Source organism: Halichoerus grypus, chromosome 1, assembly GCF_964656455.1.
Source record: "Halichoerus grypus chromosome 1, mHalGry1.hap1.1, whole genome shotgun sequence".
Taxonomy (NCBI): domain Eukaryota; kingdom Metazoa; phylum Chordata; class Mammalia; order Carnivora; family Phocidae; genus Halichoerus; species Halichoerus grypus.
Window position 1 is genome coordinate 186,429,637 of NC_135712.1, and position 13,460 is coordinate 186,443,096.

A 13,460-nucleotide genomic window follows, 5' to 3' on the forward strand; every position below is an offset into this window, starting at 1 on the left:
TCTGACCACTTTGTATAAAATACTCACCCCCCACATACCAACACTTCTTATTCCATTTACTCTGTCTCATTTTCCTACATAGAATTTATTATCATGTGACATACGGTGTATATACTTCTGCATTGTATCTATCTTCACTCATAAATGTAGTCTCAATGATGTCAGGAGCTTAAGTCTGTTCCCTGTATCTCCAGGACACAGAAGAGTGCTTGGCACACAATAAATGCTCACTAAATATTTGTAGAATGAATGAGTGAGTGAATGAATGAATCAAGCAAGTGTATCACATCTTCATCATCAGCCTCATATGATATCTATCACAGATGCTTCTGTGGAACTGTAGGCAGTGTGATTTAAAAGGTATCTGATTTTTTAAAAATCCAGTTGAATAAAAGAATATTGAATTATGTCATGGCTGATATTAAAGCATACGAGAGCATAAACTTTTCCTTGAAGCACTGACAGCTGGCAGAAGAATGTATATGTCTGCTCTCCTTGTCTGTCCTTGTGCTCCTTCCTCCTTGCATAGCTCGGTATATTTAAGAGTCATTGGACACTCAATCTGAGAAATGTAGAAGCAGCATTTTTTTTTTTCCTTTTCATAAGACAAACACTTATTCCCAGTGGGTAACATTTAGCAATGAAGTGTTTTTTTGACTCTAGCACTTATCAGTGTTTCAGAAATATATGGTATAATTAAATTACTCAGACGTTGTGCTTTAATCAGGAACAAAGTTAATGAATATTCAAGCTGTTCATTGTTAGGAAATGGGAAGAGATTGACAGAATATTTTCATTACAGCCTCAAAAGTCATCCAGAAGAGGGTGCTAATGTTCTTTATGAGATATGCCACACACACACACACACACACACACACACACACACACTCTCAACAAAGCTTTCTTAGGTAATTGATAAGGTGATACTAACTATATGCACTGAATGTTAAGAAGAAAATGTACAAACACAGGCAGTTCAAAAGTCAAAATCATTGCCTATTGACAGCACAAAAGTTTTTGAGAATTGGGATAGTTTATAAAATCTACCTTAGTTCTGGACACATTAGTTGACAATTGACTACACCATCACCCAAAAATAGCGTATTTTCTATCACCAAAAATTGCCTAACAGAGTTAATACTGTGATATTTCATTAAACCATGAACTTCTATCAAAGCTAATAGATGAACAAAAAATGTTTTGGCTAAAATTTAATATTATAGACAATTACATATTTCAAATGAAAGTTAACACTTTTCATTTGATTAATAGCATATTCTTCAAATGATTTTCTTTTGATAGTGGATAAAGATGACTAGTAGTTACTGCTTAACTGTGATTCAAGAAAAATTGTATTATAGTTTCTGGTTATCTACCCCAGATGAAAACAGAGATTTGACATTGATATCTTTTCTTGTTCAATTGGTCAAAAATAAAATTTCAGGAAGGATGAAGTTTCTATGAACTAAGCAGTTCTCAAAATTCCTTTCTACTTGTGCTTTAGTGATAGAAGTTGAAGATAGCCATGGCAAAAACACCTTTCATTTATGTTTAAAATGTGCCCTAATTTTTCTTCCTTATCCTAGTTTTTCTGAGCTCCTGTCTTTATATTTCAAGCAATTTGTGTTTTGATTATTTCTTTGAAGTGGAGCAGTCATGTGAACTGTAAATTTTCTGTGGGCAAAATAAATGCAAATAAGAGGAGCTTTCTATGTCTGCCTACATGAGTTACTTAGAATACAAAGAAGAAAAGCCAGGCTGAAAGACAGCTAACGCTATTATTTTTACATTCCACTATTAGCTTCTAGGCAGAGTAGCTTTGAGAGGACGTATATATTGCAAAAACTCAATAGATGGATGGTCTTAAGTGAAGTTTGCATTTGTAGAGCCTTTAAAACAGCACTCTCATTGGAAAGAAGCAATGCCTTTGCACAAAAGAGGAATCAGTTTAGTCATTCCCACACAAAATGCATATGCCACTTTCACACCCACATGGGCTAGCAAGCTAAAATGGAGGAACTCAGGCAGATGGAAGAGTTAGAGAACAGAGCAGACACTGAACAGGCCTCTGACACTTAAACGTCTGCCCTCATGCTAAAAGGCTTTGCACTGATTCTCCTGAATTCATCGGCTGGGGGTGAGTTGATCACTTGCATATTTGTTCTCAGATCCATTCTCTGCACTTATCTGCCTGGGTGTGTGTATTGCAGGACACTACATTTCCTGTGCTCTCTTGCCTTCTGCTTCTAGATGGGTTTAGCTAATCGAAGGCTCTGGTGGAAGTGTGGAGAGCTAGGGATGGATAAAAGCCAGGATATCCCCCCCTGCTCCTGGCTCTGTTTCAGGTGGCAATTCCTGGAGATGCTGCAATAGTGGGTGGCTCCAGTTCCTAGAGGATGTCCCTCTCTTCCATGATCTCAGTTCTAACTAGACAGGCCCACCAGGTGACCCTGATTCCTCAACTCTGGTACAGCTATCTCCTGCTTTTCTCACTCCAGCCCTGGGTTGGTTGTAGCTGCCTTGCTTTTGCTAAATGTAGGGTTGCTTCATTGTGCTCTTTGGTTCTTTAGCTGTTCCATCCCTAAGTAAGCAATTCCCTGTATTGGACTTTTTTTTTTTTTTTTTGGTTTGAAATACTTAAAGAGCTCTTGTTTTACTGATATAAAAGACCATCTTTTGTGCTATAGGAATATTTGGAAAGGAATCCCTGGCCCAGTTTAACCTGCATATTTTATTTTGCAGCTTCTTTAAGTTAATCTGGTTGGGCAGTGAAAAACAAAGATTCAGTTAAAAACTATCTTCTCCACCAGTTTCTGCCCTGCTCACCACACACAATATGACCATATATGTAACTCTGATGAACTTAGGACAATGTGACATATCTGGTGTGACTGTATTTAACATATATTCTATATTATTACTCAACTCTTTAAATGTTTATGGATTATTAAATGCATCCATCAGGAAAGAAAGAAAAAATCCCCCGGCGTCACTCTTGGTGAAGAGAGCTACGGACAGAATTATGCCTCACCATTTTGAATATATTATTCCATTGTCTTTCGTCCATTATTCTGTATCTATCTGTGAAATGGGGATAGCAACAGTATCTCCCCCCCGTCAGGTTGCTGTGAACGTTAACTAAGAGATTCTTAAAACAATGTCGAGCCCACATCTGTCACTGAGTAAATACCAGCTATTATGCCAACTAACACGTCTTTGTGAATCTAATTGTCCTTCCTTTATAGGAATATGTATTTTAATCTCTAGTAGGATTTAAGAATTTTACTTCTCTTTAATATTCTGCAGTTTTACTACAGTGATTCTTTTAGATATGAATTTGTTTTTAGCTCCTTAAAATCTTAGGATCAATGACTTTTTTTGAATTCTGGAAAATTCTCAGCCACTTTCTTTTATAACATTAAGTCACCCATATTCATTTAATTTTATGCTAGAATTCCTATCAGACATATTTTAGACCCTGTCTTCCTATCTTCCATATCTCAGCTTCTCTTATTATTTCTCTATTTCACATTCTAGGTCATTTCCTTAGAGCTATGTTCCAATATATACATTATTTTTTTTCCTGTGTATTTATCTTTTCTACTTCCTCTTTACCTATATATACATTTAAAAAAATAAGTACCTCTGAAACCAATAATACATTATATGTTAAAAAAAAAAAAAGAAGATAGTAGGAAGGGAAAAATGAAGGGGGGGGGAATCAGAGGTGGGAGATGAACCATGAGAGACGACGGACTCTGAAAAACAAACTGAGGGTTCTAGAGGGGAGGGGGGTGGGGGGATGGGTTAGCCTGGTGATGGGTATTAAAGAGGGCATGTATTGAATGGAGCACTGGGTGTTATATGCAAACAATGAATCATGGAACATTACATCAAAAACTAATGATGTAATGTATGGTGATTAACATAATAAAATAAAATTTTAAAAAAGTAAAAAAAGTTATTGTAAAGCCTCTTTTAGATGATTTTCTATTTCTCATTCTTAATGTATAAATTCCTCTTTTTGTTGCACCCTCTCACACTCCATCCCAGTAATTCACTTTCTCCTGTGGTTCAAATCTTCAACTGGCAGCTAATCTTCAGTGGAGACTGATGTCCGTGGTATCCTGGGTTCCCTGAGCTATGGAAATAGCCCTGTTGGGGTATATTGGCTTTGCCTCTTCAGAGAGTCTGTGGTTTCACTATTTCTGGGTCAATTTTTATATTGACTTCTCAATTAGGAGCTCCTGCCCCATACTGTTGGTATGAATTTGGACCTGCTCATTCACATGATGGTGGTTTTGCATTTTAAGAAGTTACTTTTTTCTAATCTCAACCCTGGATATGCTGCACACTTCCTTGCTGCTTTCCGCAGCTGGCAGGGGTGGAGTCTTCCCTGTAACTCATGGCTTGTTGTAGGTATCTCAGCTCTAGTTCCCTGAATGAATGGGGCCTGTGTCCTAGACTACCTTCTCCGTACTGATGTACAAACCCCCAAATCCAGCTGAACCTACACCTTGAACCTATACCTGGAACCTATACCTGCTTATCATAATACTCTAATACATTTTAACCTAAGCTCCTTCTCACCCTTCTGATCTGAGTTTGCTTTGCATTTCTGGAAATGAGTATTTCCCTCTTTGGTTTAAAATTTGTATATGTATTCATATATCTTTTATTTTCTTATATAATATTTTATGAATTCAGATTCTAATAAAGGGTATCCTTTCCTCAGTGTTACTCCCCATATTGACTGTGTTGAAAGAAATGCTGGATAAATATAGAAAGATGATTCTTCTTCTTCTTCTTCTTTTTTGTTAAGAAAATTTTTGTAGTTTTACTGTATCATGGGGCATTGAAACATCCAAACAAATCAATATCTGGGTGGTGAGGCAACTGCTTTCTCCTTCACTTCTTTGGGTTACTAGAGCAACTTATCAGTAGATTAAAAAAAAAAGACAACCTTTTGTATTACTTAAGTCCTTCCAAGGCATGCGCTGGTACAACACAAATTTCTGTCAGATGCAACTAGTCTAGCGTCCAAACATCATGCCCAATACATTAGCAGCAGCAGTACACTGTGCCTGCTCCCACCGTGGCCCTGCTCATTTGTGTATGGTATTTGAAGCATGTGGAGGATTGTGAATAATATCAGGAAGAGGAAGGAGGAGAAAACAGCATGAGTGCCTGGCTGGGAAGACTTCAGCCAAAGTTGTGCTGGGCAAACCTGAACGTGTCATTGGTGCAAACCCAAGCATTGATGATGTTCTTTAACAGGAACATCTGGTGGAACCTTATGATGGGGTCTCCATCAGTCTTGAGCTGGCCCACAACAATGCTGATGATGCAGCTGTCTGATGTGGGCTGATGGTCCTGCACTGTGATGCTGTGTTGCATTTTCTGGAATGGAAGGCTAGACAACTTCTCCACATGGCAGCTTTCCCCTGGACTGCTGTCCTTCCCACATTAGGCATGATGCATCAATATAAATTGCACCTCATTGGGTTCTGTCGTTAATCAAATAACTGGTATTAATGTTGAATGAAGCTGGATCCAATCTGCTCCCAAATTGGCTTGTCTCCCGTTCTGAGTGTCACCCAGCCTCGTTGAGACCCAAGGGGCTGACATGATGGTCGCAGGCTATAGAAAGATTCTTGCAAAGAGTATAGTCTATGCAATCTCAGAGACACCTAGAAGGGGATGTAAGTATAATCCATTACCAGAAAGAAAATAATTTGATTCTTAGATAATCATGAGTCCACAAGGAGCTCGTGAGACAATGCAAAATATTTTTTTCATCAGATTATTTATTCATTTGGTATGTTTTTTGGCTGGAGGTAACAAAAATTTCAACTATAATTGGCTTAAACAATAGGAAAGATTTATTTTCTTATCTATCCAATAGCTAAAAGTAGGGCCATTTTAGGGTTGGTTAACTGAGTGGCTAAATCTTATTTTTGCTCCAGTTCAAATTCTTCTCAAATCTCTTAGCTTCTCCTCATGGTTAATGAGATTACTCTGGCAGTTGCAGGCGTGTCAACCTTAATATATATCAAGATGTAGGAAAGGGGGAAAGAAAATTTATTTCTTCCTTAGACCTCTCTTCTTGACAGCCAGGAAGAATTTCTAGAAGTCCTAGTGGTGTAACCCTCATATACCATTGATTAGAAATGTATCATATGCCCACTCTCAAGCCAATCACTGGCAAGGTAAATAGAATTACCACAAATGGCAAAGATCAAATTAGACTCACTCTGGGGTTGGTAATAAGTCCAGGCTTCTCTGAAATGCAAGGTTACCCAATGACTGAAAGATATGGAGAATCTATTACCTTGAAGAGCAGGAAACAGCTATGGGGCAAAGTCAGGTCACTCAGAGATAGCATTAGGAAAGAACCTAGAGGTCCATTTTCTGCGCTTCTTTACTCTTCTGTTTGCCATCCCTCTTTGCTCTTCCAATCCGAGCCCCTGCTAAGGCATAAGTAATCTTGGAGACTACCATTATTTCTGTCTCTCTCCAGTGAGAGTGAAGGTGGATCCTGATAGTTGGGACCTCCTTGCAGCCTGTGCAAAGCTTTTTTAAAGATTTTATTTATTTATTTATTTATTTGACAGAGAGAGAGAGGGAACACAAGCAGGGGGAGTGGGAGAGGGAGAAGCAGGCTTCCCGCAGAGCAGGGAGCCCGATGTGGGGCTCGATCCCAGGACCCTGGGATCATGACCTGAGCCAAAGGCAGACGCTTAATGACTGAGCCACCCAGGCACCCCAAAGCCTAGATTTTCAAAAACATCTTCAGACTGAATCATCTCCAAGATAAATAGGGGCCATACTCATCACTATCCTGTTTTAGAAACTTGGTCTTTCAGAAGTCCCATGACATTGTTGAGAGGTGCATGAACGGGTGTCATTGGATGAGGACAGTATAAAATGTCATGGCATAGTGGAACATTACCACTGCAGGGCAGTTAGTTGGTGATGTGCTAGTATGAATTAAATAGGGTTTCCTCCTGGTACAAATTGGAGTCCCAACTGGCACAGGTTTCATGGTCTGCATTATGAGTAATGAAAATTTTTCATTCACACAATGACTCCAAAACATTGTGGGTCATGGACATTTTAACAATGTTCTTTGCAATGTTCCTTCTCTTGTTTCACTCACTGGGCATGTCATGGGTTATATGGGACAGTGCCTTCTTGGACAAGTGTCCCAGGGTGATGTCATTGGTATTTATCAGTCATGTCACTTATTTCCCCACCTCCATGCTTTCTTTATATCCTCCACACAAAATATTTGTCTCTTCTTTTGTTTCCTTCTAGACTCCAGAGAACCATATATCCAGAGCACAAATCATAAGCCACAAGAAAAGCTATTTCTCTTTTCATAAGTGTAGGGAAAACTGCATTTAACATTTTCTAGATGGTGAGGGAGAACATTTGCTTTTTCTACCGGAGTGTAGACTATGGAGGTGACTGCCCTGCTAAAATGGGATGAATGCTTCTAACGCAGGAAAAAAGTGAAGGTAAAATAAGAGCTAAGCTTTTTAGATTAAAGCAGATCAAACATTTGTATCTTGCTAAATAAATAAATTCTTCTCTTGGGGCGCCTGGGTGGCTCAGTTGGTTAAGCGTCTGCCTTTGGCTCATGTCATGATCCTGGGGTCCTCGGATGGAGTCCCACATCCGGGCTCCCTGCTCAGTGGGGAGTCTGCTTCTCCCTCTCTCTCTCTGTTCCTCCTCCTGCTCGTGCTCTCTCTCTCTCTCATTCTCACACTCTCTCTCAAATAAATAAGTTTAAAAAAATTCTTCTCTTGCCAGTATTGATTGCTTTGCATGTTATGGATGTAATATGTTTTACATTTTTTTAAAAACTCAAAAAAAAGCTCATGAGGAATGAGGAGATAAAATATAAAGGGATAAAAAGGATGCAATAGATCAGACACTTGCCCCATCTCACATATGACCCCAGCTTAATTAAACTGAACTTCCTTAGCCCAATTGGGATATAAAGAAATAAATAAGATTATCAAGGATGTAAGTCCATCTCATAACCTTTTTCTATCTCATAAGTCTTTTAAGCATTAAACAGCTGCTTGACAATGGTAGAACAGGTGCACGACACCTGTCACACTTCCCCTGTCAAGGGGGAGCAAAGGTGGATTTTGAAGGAATAGTGTCAGAGTGTTAAGTGTGAATGTCAGCAAAGACACACTTTTTAGTCCACATCTGTAAAGAGAGCTGGAAAACAGTGCCACAGTTCATACTCAGTGGACAAGAGCCTGTAACTTACAGCCTAATTACCAGTCATCCCCATAGGAAGATGGAGTTTGTGTCATGTTATTCTTTAAAACAATACTGCTCAATCTTGGTTTTGATCAAACCTAAAAATCTTAATGATTCTTTAATTTTTTAAGTTCAAAATAAATGAAATGATCAAAAACATAACAAAATAGTGATAATTTTAGAATCTGTTCTTTAAAGATAATACAACTTCCTCCAAAATAGGAGTGTACTGAATTACCCTCAATCACACTTCAAAGCTCACTGCTATGAAATAACATCCTCACTTACTACCTATCTGAAATTATGCCTTTAGGGCTCTATTTTGGTTCACTTTAATCTGTATTAAATACAAATAACCTCTAAGATTGTTGAAACATATAAGCTCCATCAGTCATTAAAATTAATTGAATTAACGTTAAATCTCTTATTTTAAATCACAGAATTAATTTAATAGCACTACAAAACCACTGAGGCTTACACCTCTGTTTTACAGCTCCCTTTGTGTTTAATCTAACATGAAGCCTGTCCTGTTTTGTGTTTCTGCATTCCCTGCCACTGGTTTTTCATACGTTTAAAAATCACTCCAAAATTATCCCTCAGTAGATGGGAGGGGATGGGGCGGATGAGGGGAGTGGAGGTTGGAGAGAGAAAAAACAAGACAGCTGAGAGGAAAAGCAGGCTGAAACCAGTACCAATGTTGCCTCTTCTTTATGGTAGGTAGAAACTGACTCAAAGAAAAAAAAATATTTATTACTTGTTTAGACCAAGTTTCTTTTTTAAAACGAAAGAGACTGACTTCCAGTCAGGACAAGATGGCCGAGATGAGTTCCTCCTTGCTCCTCCCCGACTAGGCACAAATATAAACCCCAGAAATGATGCAGGGGGGTAATGCTAAAACGTTGTAAGAGAAAAGTGAGATGATTTCCTCAGGAGTTAAGGAACAAAATAGTGGCAGGCTGTCATCCAACAAGAGAAGATGACTAGGACCCATCTTTGCCCACTCGTGACCTAACAAAAGAAGGCAGCCCAGTGGGCTCATTCTTCCTGCAGATCAAAAAGGAGCCCTGCTGGCAACATCAGGCAAATCCAAGTCCACTGACAAGGAGGGTGCACTGGGAACCCCATCAAAAATAAGCAGCCCTTTTCTGCCGAGTCTGAGACTCTCCAGCCTTCCCGGAGCCACCTGAGGCCTGAGGAAATTCCTTCCGGGCTCTCAGGCCGCACCAGCAGAAACCAGTGGGAGCTTGAGGTGTACCAAATAAACCAATCGGACCAAAAATAATACCCCAAAGGCTTAGAAAATTAAAATTCCATGAAACCACAGCCCACAAAAATAGACTAAGACCTATAAATTAAACCTGAACAGGTGACTGCCTGTTAAAATGAAAGATTTAAGTAGGACTTAGAGTCTCCTAACATAATTGTCAAAGTGTCCACAATCCAATGTGAAATCATCCATCCATACAAAAACCAAGAAAATCACAACTTGAATGAGAGAAGGCAGTCAATAGATGCCAACATCCACCAACATAAATCAGATGTTAGAATTATCCGACAAGGATTTTAAAGCAGCCATCATAAAAATGCTTCAACAATCAATTATAAACTTACTTGAAACAAATGAAAAAGTAGAAAATTTCAGCAATGTAATAAAAATTTTTCTTTAATGGGAATTAGACTTCAAAAATACAACACTAATAAATCATTCACTGGTTGGGCTCAAGAATAGAGTGAAGATGGGGCGCCTGGGTGACTCAGTCGTTAAGCGTCTGCCTTCGGCTCAGGTCATGATCCCAGGGTCCTGGGATCGAGCCCCGCATCGGGCTCCCTGCTCAGCGGGAAGCCTGCTTCTCCCTCTCCCACTCCCCCTGCTTGTGTTCCCTCTCTCGCTATGTGTCTCTCTGTCAAATAAATAAATAAAATCTTAAAAAAAAAAAAGAATAGAGTGAAGATGACAGACAACAGAACTGGTGAACTTGTGGACAAACAATAGAATTCACCCAATCTAAACAAGAGAGAAAATAGACTGAAAAACATGAACAGAGCAATGGGAACTTGTGAGACAGTAGCAGGGGAAAAAAAACAAAAACAAAAAACCCCAATACATATGGTATCACCATACCAACAAGTTACATCATATATCATATCAATTGACACAGAAGAAGCATTTGACAAAATCCAACAGTCATTCATGATAAACACTCTCAGCATTTAGGAGTAGAAGGGAATTAACTTGATAAAGAGCATCTATTAAAATAATCCACAGCTAACCTCGAGTTTAATGGTGAAATACTGAATGCTTTCCCCTAATATCAGGAATAAGGCAAGGATGCCCATCCTCACCACTCTTACTGAACATAGTACTAGAAATTCTGGCCGGGGCACCTGGGTGGCTCAGTCGTTAAGTGTCTGCCTTTGGCTCAGGTCATGATCCCTGGGTCCTGGGATTGAGCCCTGCATCGGACTCCCTGCTCCACGGGAAGCCTGCTTCTCCCTCTCCCACTCCCTCTGCTTGTATTCCCCCTCTCGCTGTCTCTCTCTGTCAAATAAATAAATAAAATCTTAAAAAACAAAAAAGTTCTGGCCACCAAAGTAAGGCAAGGTAAAGAAATAAAATGTACAAAGATCAGGAAAGGAAGAGATAAAATGGCCTCTATTTGCACATTATTTAAATAAAAACTCCCAAAACCTACAAAAATACTTCTAGCATTGATAAGTGAGTTTAGCAAGCTTTCAGGATATAAAATCATGTACAAATCAACCACATTTCTATATACTAACAATTAACACAGGGAAATTAAAATTTAAAATACACTACCATTGCAATCACTCCAAATAAAATTAAGTACTTAGATATAAGTACTTAACACAACCATGTGTGGGATCAATATGCTGAAAATTACAAAATGCTAATGAAAGAAATCAAAGAAGACTTAATGAAATGGAGAGATATACTATATTCAGGGATTGGAAGACTGAGCATAATAAATACGTCAATTGATCTACAGGCTTAATGCAATTCCTATCAAAATCCCAGCAAGGTTTTTTTTTTTTTTTGTAGACACCAACAAGCTTATTGTAATATGTATATAGAAAAGCATGGTCCCTAGAATAGCTAAAACAATCTTAACCAAAAAAAAAAAAAAATGAGAAGGGAGACATTACTCTTCCCAATATTAAGAATTATCATATAGCTGCAATAATGAGAACAGTGTTGTGCTGGCAGAGGAATAGAGGCATAGATTAGTGGAACAGAGTGGAGGGTTCAAATACAAATTCATGTACAAACACCCAACCAATCATTAACAAAGATGAGAAAGCAATTCCATGGAAGAAAGACAGACTTTTCAATAAATGACACCAGAACAATTGGATATCCATAGGCTAAAACATATTTTTTTTAAAAGAGGAACCTCAGACGGATGTGCCTTATACAAAAATTAACTCAAAATGGATCATGGACCTAATAGAACATAAAACTATAAAACTTTTAGAAAAAATATGAGAAAAATCCTCAGGATCTAGGGCTAAGCAAAGACTTTACAGATTTTAATACCAAAAAGCATAATCAATAAAGGGAAAAATCAATATACTGGACCTCATCAAAATTAAAAACTTATGCTCTGTGAAAAAGCCCTTATGAAGAGGATGAAAAGACAAACTACACACTGGGAGAAAATATTTGCAAACCACATATCCAACAAAAAACTAGTATTTAGAATATAAAGATCTCTCAAAACAAAATTTTAGAAATGGAGAACCACTTAGTGGTTGACAAGGTTTAGGGGCAGAGGGAGCAACTAGGGGGAAAAGGGAGATGTGAGTGTGATTATAAAAGGGAAATGTGAAGGATATTTGTGATGTTGGAACTTTTTAGTATTTTGACTAGTGGTGGACACAGATGAGTTTACTTTGACAAAGAGCATCTATGCAGGTGATAAATTGTAAAGAACTTAGTGCACACATGTACATATTTGAGTATACAAATGATCATAAGTAAAACTGGAAAAAATCTGAATAAGATCAGTGGATTGTATCAATGTCAATATCCTGGCTGTGATATTATTTATAGTTTCGCAAACTTCCTCCATTTGGGGTAACTAGACAAAGTATACAAGATTGCTCTGTATTATTTCTTAAAATTACATGTGAATCTATAATTATCTCAATAAAACTGAATTAAGGAAATAGCATCTCACTATCACATTAATAATTGAAGTTTTTACTATTGCATTAACTATCTCCTGTAACATGTGCATGTGCATGTACCAAACAGCATCTTTATTAGAAACAACCAGATTGGCACAGGACAACTGGCTCAGAGCAGAACATACTGTACTCTGTTACCAAGAACTCTGACTACAGGCAAGTCATCATTTGAATAGATAATGAAAAATACATTTTGGAGCTAAGAAAGTCTACTTCTCTCATCTAATAATTCCACAGAGGGGCAACTCCAGAGTATCCATAGCTGGGGTTTCTTAGAGGCAACTCTTGTTCATTTTCAAAATTGGGGAGAGCTAATCTACAACACCAGAATGTGATTCCTCTTCTTCCAGCTTGACCCCCAAACAATGCAGGCTGGAAGTTCTTGGCCAGTGTGCCTGTTCTGTGGACCTAAACCTTCCCTTCGGAGTGGTACCCAAAGATCTAGCTACAGTCTTCCACCAAGCTTTTGTCAGAAATAAAGTGGACACTTTGATAGATCTTTGTTTATATTTGTCCTGGGCCTATTTCTCAAGAATTTCTACACTTAGGTAAAGAAGAAAGGGGCTTTAGGTCAGCCGTATGATTGGAAGGGGGAATGGCCACTGGCAACCTTTCTGTTGGCTGCCTCTGCAAGCAAAAAACCCAAACATACTTGGAAAAACTGGTGTATGGAGATGAGATAGCCTAAATAAAAGCCTGCAGGACAACTCTTGATGGTCCTGCCATTGATGTCCACTTCAAGGAGCATTATCCTTTCGGTTTTATTAATGATAACTAAAAAGGATATGATTATTAAATTTAAGTTAGGGGAAGGCATATTCCATGCAGAGTGGATACCATGTTTAAAAATGTAGAATCAATTGCACAGACTATTTTAGGGATTCAAAGAGTTCCGTGCGGAATTTAACGGCGGCAGTGATGTCAATGCGAGGCAAAGACAAAGAGACTAATGGAAGTACCACCGCCTGGTG

General features: G+C 38.4%; 1 long non-coding RNA gene and 1 pseudogene across 1 annotated transcript in view; one reads left to right on the forward strand and one right to left on the reverse strand.

Moving 5' to 3' along the window:
* Positions 1–2,000: 2,000 nt before the first annotated feature.
* LOC118552496 (uncharacterized) overlaps positions 2,001–13,460 on the forward strand; it is a 141,001-nt gene continuing 129,541 nt past the window's right edge. The window contains exon 1 of the long non-coding RNA XR_013443785.1: positions 2,001–2,137. This is a non-coding gene — a long non-coding RNA (uncharacterized LOC118552496). The remainder of the gene's footprint in view (positions 2,138–13,460) is intronic.
* On the reverse strand, positions 5,203–7,054 carry LOC118538967 (nuclear transport factor 2 pseudogene; annotated as a pseudogene).